General features: G+C 41.7%; 1 long non-coding RNA gene across 2 annotated transcripts in view; it reads left to right on the top strand.

Moving 5' to 3' along the window:
- LOC109392350 (uncharacterized) overlaps positions 1-12989 on the top strand; it is a 187178-nt gene that overhangs the window by 153304 nt on the left and 20885 nt on the right. Inside the window, exons 1-2 of one of the 2 annotated variants that reach the window (XR_002126041.1) lie at positions 3311-3481; positions 3997-4100. This is a non-coding gene — a long non-coding RNA (uncharacterized LOC109392350). Of the gene's footprint in view, positions 1-3310; positions 3482-3996; positions 4101-12989 lie in introns of those variants that run through there. The other variant, XR_002126042.1, reaches the window with a different exon arrangement.

Genomic DNA, 12989 nt, shown 5'->3' on the forward strand with positions numbered 1-12989 from the left:
ACCGTATGTAGCCAGCAGCCAGCGTGAGCGGCCAGCAGCCGCAGTGAGCGGCCGTCCAGAAGCCGGCGACTGATCTGCCTCACCCAGGAAGAGTGCAATGATGGTGCCAACTTGGGCCAGTGAAACAACGTCCTCCACAACTAGACTGAAGAACAAAAGGATAGCAACTTGTTTGTTCCCCTTCCCCCAATTCCCCAGCACTGTTCCCATCCCCCTAATACCCCAATAAAAAAATCTTTAAAAATAAATAAATAAATAAATAAAGTTTTTCAATTTATTTTATTAGACTTTCCAACTATAAATCATTTATGAATGATTTATAAATTTATAAGTAATGCTTATTTTTCCTTCTCTAATTTTTTTGAACTTCTAAACTATGTCTTGTGTTGAGTTGCACTGGAAAGTATTTCCAGAAAGAAGTTACATGAAGGTAGGTGGTGATAATGACCTTCCCAGATTTGTTTTTTCCTTTAATGGGAATATTTGTAACAGTTTGTCATTAAACAGGTAGCATAGTTTGAGATACTATTTTTTGCCATGTTAAAGAAGCATCCATTTCAGCATCTATTGAAATGAATCTATGATTTTTGGCCCTTTCACTTATTCATGTGATTTGTAAGAACATATTTTTTAACATTGAACTCTCCTTGGGTTTATGAACAAGCCCCAGATGGTGCTGAAACATTATTAGACAATGTACTGCTAAATTCTCTGTGTAATATTTATTTTATAATTTTTACATTGATAGACATTAAGTAGGTTGGACCGTAAGTGCTAACTTGGTCAGATATTATTGTGATGACTGTATAATAATAATAATATGGAATCTTACTTCTTACTCTGTACTCTGGAATGGTTTAATAGACACTGGTGCTCTTCAACAACCCTCACAATTGGTCAGTTTAATTTTTCCTGTCTTGGGTCAGTTTTGGCAGTTTGCATTTTTCCTGAGAAGAGTCCATTTCTGCCAGGTTTTCAAGTGTGTTTGTATAGACCTTTGCAACTATTTCTTATAGTTATTTTCATTTCTTTCTTTCTCTATGGTTCTCTTTCTATTCTTACTTCTCATTTTTTCTCTTGATGAGTCTAAATAGTAATTTACGTAATGTTCTTGGCATTTCATTGGAGGTAGATATGGAAATGGACAATAAGATCAACTTTAATACTTGCGGGAGACCAGCTCCCGTGGGATCCAGGGGTTCCCTCAGGTGGAGGCGGAGTTGGCGAGGAAAAAGGAAAAAACGCGGGGAGACACAGGAGCGCTTTCTCAAGAAGAGAAGTGTCTCACTTTACAGCATGCCCCTTTTTAGAGTTGACCATTATCTCATTAGTAAAAAGTTCTTTTACATAGTTTAGATCAGGGTAATTCTTATGCTCCAGGTACAGCTTCACTTTTTCTTATGCTAAAAGATCAATTTATCTTAACTGTGTTTTAATCCTTTTTGTCTATAGTGACTATGTGACTAAGGCTAATCCTTTTACCTATAGTGACTATGTCTACTCAACAATTATCCTAAACACTATTAGCTAAGCAGGATCTTAAGATTTATAGGGTGTGTACTTTGACCTTTACTAAGAGACTAGTAGTGTGACTAATGTGATATAGCTATCAGAAGGGGTGTAAGATCTTCGTCCTACTGGGGGGCATCCAAAGGGGAATTTAAATCTTCTAAGATATAAAGCAGTATCTGTTTCTCAGTCAGAGCTTCAGAATTTGTCACAATAGCAGTGCACTTGGCCATGTCAGACACTGAGGTGCAGCCGGCTCCCGGCAAATACTTATAGTGTACCTTATATTTATACCTTCATCCATTTACTGTCTACTTGATTTGCCATATGCTACTGAGTTGCCTCAAGAAAGACCAAAGAACACTCAGTGCTCCTGTATATGCGGAAAGGGCTCAATTCCTGCCTCACCCAAGACAGTCCCTCTTACTTCTCTTGTATACAGTGCTGCATTTGAAGATTTCATAAGAAAGCAAGTTTCAACAGTTTATAATGTTTAAAACTCATTAAACTTACATACATATACAGTGTGTATATGGAAACCTAGCAGTGAAAGCACAATACCTGTGTGAATTCCAGAAGCCTTCGATGACAGGATACATTATTTAATGTGACACAAAGAAAGAACAAGGAAAATCGCGGCCCATTAGATCATGACACGTCATCAATCTGAAGAGACAGCAATTTGAAGAGATGTTAAGATGTGAACACAAAAATATGTATCTTATTGTAGACTAAATATGGCATATGCTTTTTGGGTGTGAATTAGAATGAAAGTCTTAGGTTGACTTGACAATTTTGCGGCTCTGTGCAAAGGTTAAGTGATCCATGAAATATAAAATGAGACGGAACTCCAGCAAAATATTATTTGCTAACTGGGCATCTGAGTTCAGCTTCAAAAGTGACATTGCAGTGCTCGCTTGGGCAGCACATAGACTAAAATTAGAACGACACAGAGAAGATTAGCATGGCCCGTGTGCAAGGATGAGGCGCCTATTCATGAAGTGTTCCATATTTTTGTCACGGGGATGTGAAATACAGTATAGGAAATATAATCAATAATGTTGTATAGATTATGTAAGGTGTCAGATGGGCACTGGACTTATTGGGAGGATTACTTCATAGACTGTGTAGATGTCTGACCACGGCGCCGTACAACAGAAGCTAATGTAGAATAATATTAAATGTCATATAATACACACACACACACACACACACACACACACACACACTCATGGGATGTTAAGTACAGCATAGGGAATATAGTCAGTGGTATAGTAACAGCTATATACAATGTCGGAGGGTAGTAGACTAAGAGGGGGTTATCATTTTGTGAGGGGCGTAAATGTCTATTCATTATGCTGTTTTATACATCTGAAACTAATTTTAAAAAAGCAAAAAAAAATTTTAAATAACTATTCAAGTGATAATAAGTGCATAACTAAATGAACTGCTATTAAAATGCTAGGAAGAAAATAAAGCTAAACAGTGACATCGCAAACGTTTCTCCTCAACATTCTCATTCCAGACGGTCCAGACACCACTGGCTTTGCTCAGCCTCCTTGGCAAGACAGTATATCCCTGAGCCAGAGTCTGCTGCTGAGTAGGGAGGGGAGATATCCTGTGTTCGGGGTTTGGAAATAACTTCTTGGACAGATTCAAGCTGCTAAATGCACAGATGAGCTCCTGCTGTTTTGTTCTCCCTCCCTCCCTGGACCACGTGTGTCACAGCTGGAACCTCTACTGCACCGGTCCCACCGCCTGGAGGGCGATGCGTCATTGGCCTCCTTGTCAGTCTTGGCATACATCTGCTGCTTTCCTGACAGCAGTCCAGAGCTTTTCCGACATTTCACTACTGTGGCTCGGATGACCCCAGAGCGTGAGAGTGTACAACCTGGGAGCCTGGGGTCCAGCCTTGAGGGCAATCAGCCCTAAATTTGAAAACATTTAAGGATCATGGATTCTAAAACACTAGGTTGGATTCTTAATACATGGTTAGATTCTTGACCAAAAAACATTAGGTTCTAAAGCAGAAGAAACTAATTGATGAATATCCTACAGTGGATTGTCTTTCTTTGTAGGGCCTAAAAAGAAAATTTAGAAGCTTTAGTGAGTTGGTAGTATTGGCCCATAGAGGGCCTGGAGACCCTTGGTATAAAAGGTATCAGATGGGCATAGGAGATGCTTCCACTCAGAATTGTGCTTAGTGGTTTCTCTTTAACCTAAACATTTATACAAATTAAGTATTTAATTGTGTGGTTTTTGAATATGAAATTTTAAGTAAAATGGCCCCAGGAAGATGTGCCGTATGTATACCTCCTTGCTTCATGTAATCCGCACAGCACTTACCTGTGCAATTTATTTACCTACTCATCCTCCACTTGGAGAAGCATGGCTCAAGGAGCCTGGGAGAATCTGGGCTCAAACGTTGGCTTTGTCATTTAGGAATTATGTGATGCTGGAAAGTTAATTAACTTCCTTAATTTTCAGTGTCTTCACCTGTAAAAGGGGGATTAAAAACACCGAACTCATACGATTATCATGATGAAGACAAAACTGGATATTTAGATTGCCTGTCACAGTCCTGGGATGTGGTAAGTACTCAACAGTTAACTTCCTTTTACTATGTTTTGTTCCTTTCTAAAGAAATTACTTCTCCCCACCCCCAGCTTCAGGCCTAAAGCAAGAGGGCCAGATGGGGTGCAGCTACCATCTAGTTCACCCCTACCCTACCTCTGCCAAGTCTATAGTTTCAGAGCACTCTAAAAGGGGAGCTGTCTGAGCTTATTTTTTAAATCTTCAGACAAGTCATCATTTGACAACACATTTCAGCTCTCAGAATTTGTTCTTTTGCCTATTTGTTTATTCATAATAAACATACATTAAACCTATGCTATGCCAGACACTGTGCTAGGTCTCAGAAACATAAAAAGATATTTGACATAATTCCTCTCCTTCGGATACTCATTACACCACAGGGAAGATCTGCAAATAAACAATTTCAATGCCAAGTAATTAGTGATATGATAAAAAAAATATACACAAACTTATAGATCACATAGAATTGGCGTCTTTCAGGAGCTGGGAACACACGGGTGGCACAGAAGGAGTATTGGAAACACTTCCCAAAGGAGGGGACACCTGAACTAAGACCTGAGCAGTAAAGGTGACAGGGGTTGTGAAGGTTCATTTCAGGCAAAAAGTCAGAAGGACATGAAAGTTGTTAAATAAGACTCAGCATAAATATCGTGGGGAATGGTGGGGGAGAATGAGGTGACGATAAACATATTATCCAACTTTACTCGTGTGAAAGTGAAATATATAAATCTGAAGACAGAGAAAACTGTTAGAAAGGTTACTGTAGTAATCCAGATAAGCTCTGCTGAAAGCCTAAGGTAATGGCCACAGTAGAAGGACAAGATGTCGGGTTGAAGAGCCCTGAGGGAGAAGCTTTAAAATCGCGATGTACAATGTACTGGGTCACATAGACTCCGTCTCTCTCGTTCTTAATTTCCACTTCCCCTACAGTGTTTAGGGCCCTTGGTATTTTATCACTTTATGGTGATTGCTTGAAGAGGCAGCAGAAACATTGGTTGAGAAATTTGGTATTTCAAATCTGATAGTGACAAGAAAACCAATAATAATATTATTGGGTGTTTTGTTTTAATCATATAAAGAACACACTGTTGCTGAGTTAAATGATAAAAAAATTAATATTTTTAATCGTTTTTAAAAATTGTTAATTGGTTGATGGGAGAACTATGCATCATAATAATGTGTGTTAAATTTCATTGTAAACGAGAGGGTGCTTTTATATACGTTTGCTCATTTGCTTCTCCTAGTGGCCCTCTGAGATAAACATCATGTAGCTTCATTTTACAAGGCAAGTGAACTGAGGCACAGATTTCCTTGAGGTTACCCAGTAGCTAAGCCAGGAACTGGTCTCAGCGTGGTATGATTCCACGGCCACACTGCCTCCCCCTAGGATGCCAATAGTGGGGAGAAGATACCTTCTCCTTTCGGGAAGCATCAGGGACTCTGGTTATAGCAGGAGCCTGCGGGAGGAGAGGAGAATACATCTTGGTTCATGTAACTCTGTCCCTGACTTCCTCTCGACAAATCATTTGGCATGCTATTGGAGGGGTGGGGGTTTATTTAGTTTTTTTTCTGGATGTTTCTTTAAGGATGTTAAGAGGAACCAGCCAATACTAATCTCAAACAGGATATCCTTTAGGAAAAACACTCCACACTAAATACAAACAAGAGATTTCAGCCTGAAGAATTGCAGACACTGAAGAATCCCTTTAATTTACTTCTTGGTGTGTGTGTGTGTGTGTGTGTGTGTGTGTGTGTGTGTGTGTGTGGTTAGTTTCATAGCATCTCTTGAACCTTTAGTAGACAATCTACTAGGGATATGTGTCACTCCTTCTGACACTCTGTAAATCTTGGGAAATGTTTTTTCGGGGTTCTCCCTACTTCTACATAGGTTTATATGTACACATATGTTTTTTTACTGTATATTTCTTTATGTGATGATCTCTCTCCCCCCCCACACACACACACCCTCTCTGACAATGACCTTGCTCCTGCAGCCCTCAAGTCCATTAAGACACTTAAAAACAAGAAGGCTCAATGAGCACATTCCCGCTAACTTCAGCCAGGACCACCCACAGTGTATCATGTGGACCAGGATTAAATGTGGAACAGGAGACAAATCTTTAGCAGATTTTGCTGTCCTCTGGCTTTAGTATTTGGTCTCCACCATCTCTTGGGTCATGGACAGCAGGAATCTACCTCTATAGTCTTCTTCCTGAGGTTCAATCAGGACCCCTAAAACAAGAGGGAGCGACACTTCAGTCCCATAAGCTCTGTTGCATTTGTGTTTGAACATCCCTTTCCTGCCTACCAAGTGTTCTTCTGAATACCCCATTGTTATAGTCATACTCACCACCCTTTCGAAGGATTTAATGGCTAAATCAGATCTTTTTTTCATGGCACGTCTCAAGGCGGACCCCAACCCTTATCTCAGCAACTGATCTTTCCCACTGCAGATCTGGTGCCAGTGTGTCCCAGAACCCTCTCGGCCCCTGAGAGAGTGCTTCAGAGTAAACAAATCGAAATACCAAGAGGATATTTACAGCCACTGACCAAACTCCCGATTTCCTTGGCTGGTGCTGTAGACAATGTGCTCCTGCATCAGCCTTCAATTGTACTGTCAGAAATTGATACAGGAACACGATTGAGAAAATATTATGCTAAGCCAAGTCAATAGGCAAACAAAACATTGTCTCCCATTCCTTTAGAGGATCCTGGGCTAAACGTTTGTTTACTTTCACAATGCTATCTCAGTCATCACAAATTCTGAGCCTCTCCCACTTAAACGTTCTCATCTATTTCCCAGGGACTCAAGGGAAGCTGGCTTTGGAGCAGAAGAGCCCCATGGCACCTAACAGCTTGTGCTGTCCTCCTGTCAGGGCACAAAGCTCTCCTCAGCAGGCGTCCACCCACTCGGCCCCACTGTGCAAACTCATATTAAGCAATTCTGAGTGGAAGCATGTCCTGTGCCCATCTAACACTCTTTATGCCAACTGTCTCAAGGCCCCCTATGGGCCAATGCTATCAACCCACTGATGCTGACTAGTGAAAGCTTCTAGATTATGGTTTGAGGCCCTGGAGAGAAAGGCAATCGACTGTAGGCTGTCCTTAAATTCGTTTCTTCTGTTTGAGAAGCTAATTCTTTTGCAAGAATTGCACCGTGTATTGTGAATCCAATGCAGAGTTTTAGGATCTGTGACCCATAATAACATCCGTTCTATACTGCTTCCTTCCTCTCTGCCTACAATTATATTTATTTCCTCCAACTTCTCATGCCTGCTTTTGTTCCTTGGCATTTGTCGTGGAACCTAGAATGCCTTTCTCTTCTCCCCCTTGCATCTGTTGAGGCTTGATTTGAAGGTCTTCCATTCGATCCATTCATTCAATCCCACATTCTACACAGCCCTGACCCTCCTCCCATCTTGTTACATTTCCCCCATCTTCTTTTGCCTATCGGTTCTATGATATCCGGTGTTCTCCCCTATGTCTGGGAGTAGGGTGAGGCAGGGAGTCTAGGGTGCAAAATGTAAGGAGGCACTCATTCTCAGAGTGTGCACTTCAGTTTTGAGCCTAGGCACCTCACTTGCCTTACCCTCGTCCTGGCCCTGCGTTTCCTAAACAAATTTTCTCTCAAGAAAGACTGGTGTGAGTCTTATAAGCCTAAGTATAAATGTATTGCCTTCTATTCAAATGGTATGCTTAGGCTGATTTCTCTTGATTTTTCAATGTAAGATATTAGCTAGCGATTTTTTTTTTAACCATGGTAGAAGACTGATTCCTTTCTCTTCAATTGCCCTCCATTTTTTCTCACATTCTTCTCATTATGTCACAATTTCACAATGTTGGGTTAAATAGACTGTGTTTACATTATTAGGATCGTGTAAACATTATTAGAACCGAGTCTATAGAATACAGCACTTACATTTCTTTTCTCTATAACTTTTTGCTTTTCTTAGGATTGATGGCTTCTTGAACATTTTACCGTTGCATGATTATTCATTTACCCATCACTCCTTAAAACCGAAATCATTTTCAGAACTGCAAAACTCCTTTTAGTATGGTCAAACCACCAGGGAGCTTCCTGATTTCATCTACCTCGTCCCGCTGGAGCCCTCTGTTCTCCAAACTGGGCCTGCTGCTCAGCTCTCACAGTGCAATTTCTCTTTATCTTCCCCCTGGGAATTCCTGCACCTCTCTGTGTGAGATGGCTGCTTCCTGGAGGAGCCCAGAACCTCTTTATCTTGGCTTACTCTTTTCTGGCAGAACCAATCTTTGAGACCTTGCACGTAAGAAAATGATGTCTTTATCCTCCCCTCGCAACTGATTAACAGAATCCTGGGTTAATTTTTTTTTCCCCACAATAGCTTCGAAGCATTTGTTTCATGTCTTCTAGCGTGCAGCACTGCTGTTAAGAGCAATTTGATCTCTGATATTTGTATGTGGCGCCCTCCGCCCTCTCCTTTTCTTCTCTTTGGAAGTGTTTAGGATTTTCTCTTTACCATTAGTATTCTGAAATTTTATGATGACGTACCTTGGAATAGGTATTTTTTCATGCATTGTGTTGGGCACTCAGTATTTTGTTTTTCTTTTGGTTTAAATGTGGAGACTCCGTTCTGGGAATTTTTCTTGTATAATTATTTTGAAAGTTTCCTTCCTTCTATTGTTTTTTCTCTTTTTCCTCATCTCTCTTTCTAAAATTCTTATCAGTCAAATGTTGGCCTTCATTCCAGTAATTTATTGATATATAACAAACCATCTCAGAACTAAGTGGCTTAAAACAATAGCAGTCATGTATTTTGCTCTCAAATCTGTACTTTGGCCAAGGTTTCAGGGAGATGGCTTCATCCCTGCTTGCTGTGGCATCACAAGGCCATTTGCCATGGGACTAGAGAACTTACTTCCAGGATGGCCCAGTTATGGCGCTGGCAAGTTGGGGGTGGCTGTTCATGGGGACCTTGGTACCTTTCCACATGAGACTCTCAACAGGGCTTCTTGAGCTCCCTTCGAGTATGGTGGCTAGGTTCTAGCAGAGTATTATAGGGGGCCTGGGTAGAAGTTTCAAGGCTCCTTCTGGCCTACTCTTGGAAGTCCCAGAATATCATGTCTATAGCAGTCTATTCATCAAGCAAGTAGATCAGCTCTCTTTCAAGAAGAGGGCATTTAGACTCTAAATCTCCATGGGAAGAATAGCAAAGAATTTTTAGCTATCTATCATCTGTCATAGCACTCACCCCTCTCATGTTCATATATTTCTCTCATAATTTTTCATTTCTGACTTTTCCTTAGATGATAGATAATTTCCTCAACTTTCTTTTCCAGACCTTGAATAGACTTTAACTATATATATATATATATATATATTTTATTTATTTATTTATTATTATTATTATTTTTAATTATGTTGGTCTTTTCCATTAGCTCTTCTCTGAACTCATCAGTACTTGCTCTGTGGATACAATATTTTTTTCTTATCTTCTCAGGATGGAAATTATAGTTTGTTATTTTCAGTTTTCTTTTGTTCCGTGCAAATTGCCCCTTTCTCCTAGTCTTCTTCTACTTCAGTTTTTTTTTTTTTTTAAGATTTTTATTGGGGAATTGGGGTGATGGGAACAGTGCTGGGGAATTGGGGGAAGGGGAACAGACAAGTTGCTGTCCTTTTGTTCTTCAGTCTAGTTGTGGAGGACGTTGATTCACTGGCCCAAGTTGGCACCATCCTTGCACTCTTCCCAGGTGAGGCAGATCAGTCGCCGGCTTCTGGACGGCCGCTCACTGCGGCTGCTGGCTACACACGGTAGCCCATGGCAACCCACTGCCACAGGGGCTGCAGCCTACGCCGACACCGGCGACTCACGGGCAGCCCAGCTCCAGGTCGAGCTGTTGTTCAGCATCTTAGCTGTGGAGGGCAGTGTCACTGGCCCTCATATGTGGGATCCGAACCGGGGCCCTCTGGCATCCGAAGCCAATCCTTAACCATCGCGCCACTTGGCCGGCCCCTACTTCAGTTTGTTTTGATCGCTGTCTTTCAGGTTAGAAACTTCCCTCAAACAACTGGAATTCTTTGGCCAAGTAAAGTACTTAGAAGTTGACAGAGAACTCTGGGTACAAAGAGAAGGTGTTAAACCTGAGGTATCATTATAGGGCGATCAGGCCTGGGTGGGCTTTTGTATCATGTGAAATGTCAATATCTGTAGGTGGTTTGTTCTGTGGCCAGTCCGTTTCTATGGAGATGAGATATCCAAATCCTGTCCCAGAGTGAAATAAGACCCTCTGACAGAGACCTGGGAGCAGTAGGAGGTAATGACCTTGCCATTCAGAATCTAGACATTCATGTTAATAGTCCCGTTTTCAGGATGGCAGTTCACCCTGCTCCTGTCTGCACCTGATGTCCCCAGCTCAGAGATCAAGCCTCCAATTTTCAGTCTGGGTTGCGGACAAACTCTCTTGGTTGTTCAGGGGGAAGGAGAAGATAAGGGGGAAATGACAGCTCCATATATAGACCACATGAATGTCTACATAAATGGTAAGATGCATTTTTCATCCCAAAGAGACAGCCTGACCATAGATTGGTTGTCACAATATTTACCACTTATTGAAACTTGCAGACCATGTGCTACCAATTAGATTATTATTTTTTTAATTTTTATTTTTATTGGGGAATTGGGGGAAGGGGAACAGACAAGTTGCTGTCGTTTTGTTCTTCAGTCTAGTCGTGGAGGACGTTGCTTCACTGGCCCAAGTTGGCACCATCATTGTGCTCTTCCTGGGCAAGGCAGATCAGTCTCTGGCTTCTGGATGGCCACTCACTGTGGCTGCTGGCCTCTCACGCTAGCCGCCGGCCACACACGGTAGCCCATGGCAACCCGCTGCCACAGGGGCTGCAGCCTACGCCATCGCCAGTGACCCATGGCAGCCCAGCTCCAGGTTGAGCTGTTGTTCACCATCTTAGCTGCAGAGGGCAGTGTCACTGGCCCTCATATGTGGGATCTGACCCGGGGCCCTCTGGCGTCCCAAGCCAGTTCCCAACCATCGCGCCACTCGGCCGGCCCCATGCAGATTATTTTGTTCGTTCTCTCTACACTGACATCTACCTTTAAATGAACTCTCCGGGAGGCAGGGTCCAGGCCTCTCCCTTACTTGATATAGATCAGTACTCTGTGGCTTTGACCACAAGTCTCTGGGTACAGAAGGGAGAGGAGCGATGGGAACCGTTGTGCAGAGCTGTTTGTGGACACAAGCTCCTTCATGACGTGCCCAGCTCTAAGCAGATGTAGCCTCTTTCCTCTCCAGTTTCATCTCCTCGTAGGGATTCTGCTACAGCATGATTCCCGTATCTGGTTAAGATCTGACTGCTGATGAGTCAGGGGAGCAGGACTAGAGGGTCTGCGATATCATGGAGGTCCTGGAGCCAAGGAAGAGAGTGAAGAAGGCTGTGGCCTGTGCCTGGAGAGAGATGGAAGCTGGAAACCTCTGGACCTGAGGATGAGGGACGTTTTGCCCACCCACTTCTGATCAGAGTGGAGCAGTGTGACTTGGAGCAGAGTTTTTCAGTCTGTAGTGTCACATGAATGCCTTGGAGATCACATTAAAAGCAGATTCTGGTTCCTACGGTCTGCAGTGGGATCTCAGTCTAAAGCTTTTAAATCAGCTTCCAGGAGCTGCACGCTGCTGCTGGTCCTTTGAACCACATGCTGCATAGTGAGGATTCAGAGAAAGTGAAAAGATGCCTCCCGAGTTGCCAATAGTAGCATTTTGGACAAGCCAATTCCCTTTCTAATCTTCAGCTTCCTTATCTTTAAAATGGGGAAATGTGGCACAGAAGCAGAAATATTTAAAGGTGTATACGGCAGTAAATTGTTGTACAGGTGTTTGGGAAATTAATGCACTGTTTAAATGTAAGGGGCCATTCCTACTGTGCTTGTTTAAGAAGCAATTTACTCTGAACACAGCAAACTCAATATATGGCATATAATTCAGTTCAGATTTCCAAGAGTTTACAGGAGCATATTAATTTATGACCGGTTAATTTCATTTTGTTTAAAGCAAAAGCACTCCCTAGCTCTTCTATTTAAGAAATCTATGAAATTACAGTGGTCTGTGAGGCACTGTTTCTTCTTAATTTAAAATTCCTCTGATTTTACATAATGGAAGTTATTTGATCAACAGAATTTCTTGGAATTGGCGTTGACAAAACCTACGTCCACCTCTAATAGCACTCAAATGGCTTCAATTTATGGTTGCATGAAAGTGGAGATGAAAGGGGCTGTGAGAAGGATTCAAGAAAAACCTACAATTACCAAATGTTACAAGGTAGAAATGGAACAAATAAAAGTAAAAAAAAAAAAATTATACTCTTCATTACAAAAGAGATAATGATTATAAAGAACAGCTTCGTAAATTCTAAAGCACTATAAACTGCCTTAAAAATGACTACTAAGGTAATTAATGAAAGCCAGAAAAATATCCAGTGTCAGAACTCAACGTATAATTTACACCAATCATATACTGATCAAATTCAATGAGCATAATTCTTTTCACTCTGAACTTGCAGTTAATTTCACATAATAGCAATGATTATAAAGGAACCTACAGCTAATTCAGTTTATAGAATCCACTTATTAAAAGCAGCTGTTGGGGTTCTTGCCCAAATCACTCTCCTCTGACTTCCCAGGGAGGTTTCTCAGAGTGGGGAGGCCTTCCATTGCAGGCTTTCCTATGAAATGGGTAAAGAAGGTACACACTTGGGTCCTCCTATGCCCTGGTTTTGTGTACAAGGCTCTGGATTGCTTTGGACACAGAATTAGCAGACTATAGGCTAGACCCTAGATGAATTTACCCCAGGTACCTGGAAACCTGTAAACACAGCATTCACGTAGTTTCTCCAGCTTTTC

The sequence above is a fragment of the Hipposideros armiger genome, unplaced genomic scaffold (genome assembly GCF_001890085.2).
Source record: "Hipposideros armiger isolate ML-2016 unplaced genomic scaffold, ASM189008v1 scaffold_327, whole genome shotgun sequence".
Taxonomy (NCBI): Eukaryota; Metazoa; Chordata; class Mammalia; order Chiroptera; family Hipposideridae; genus Hipposideros; species Hipposideros armiger.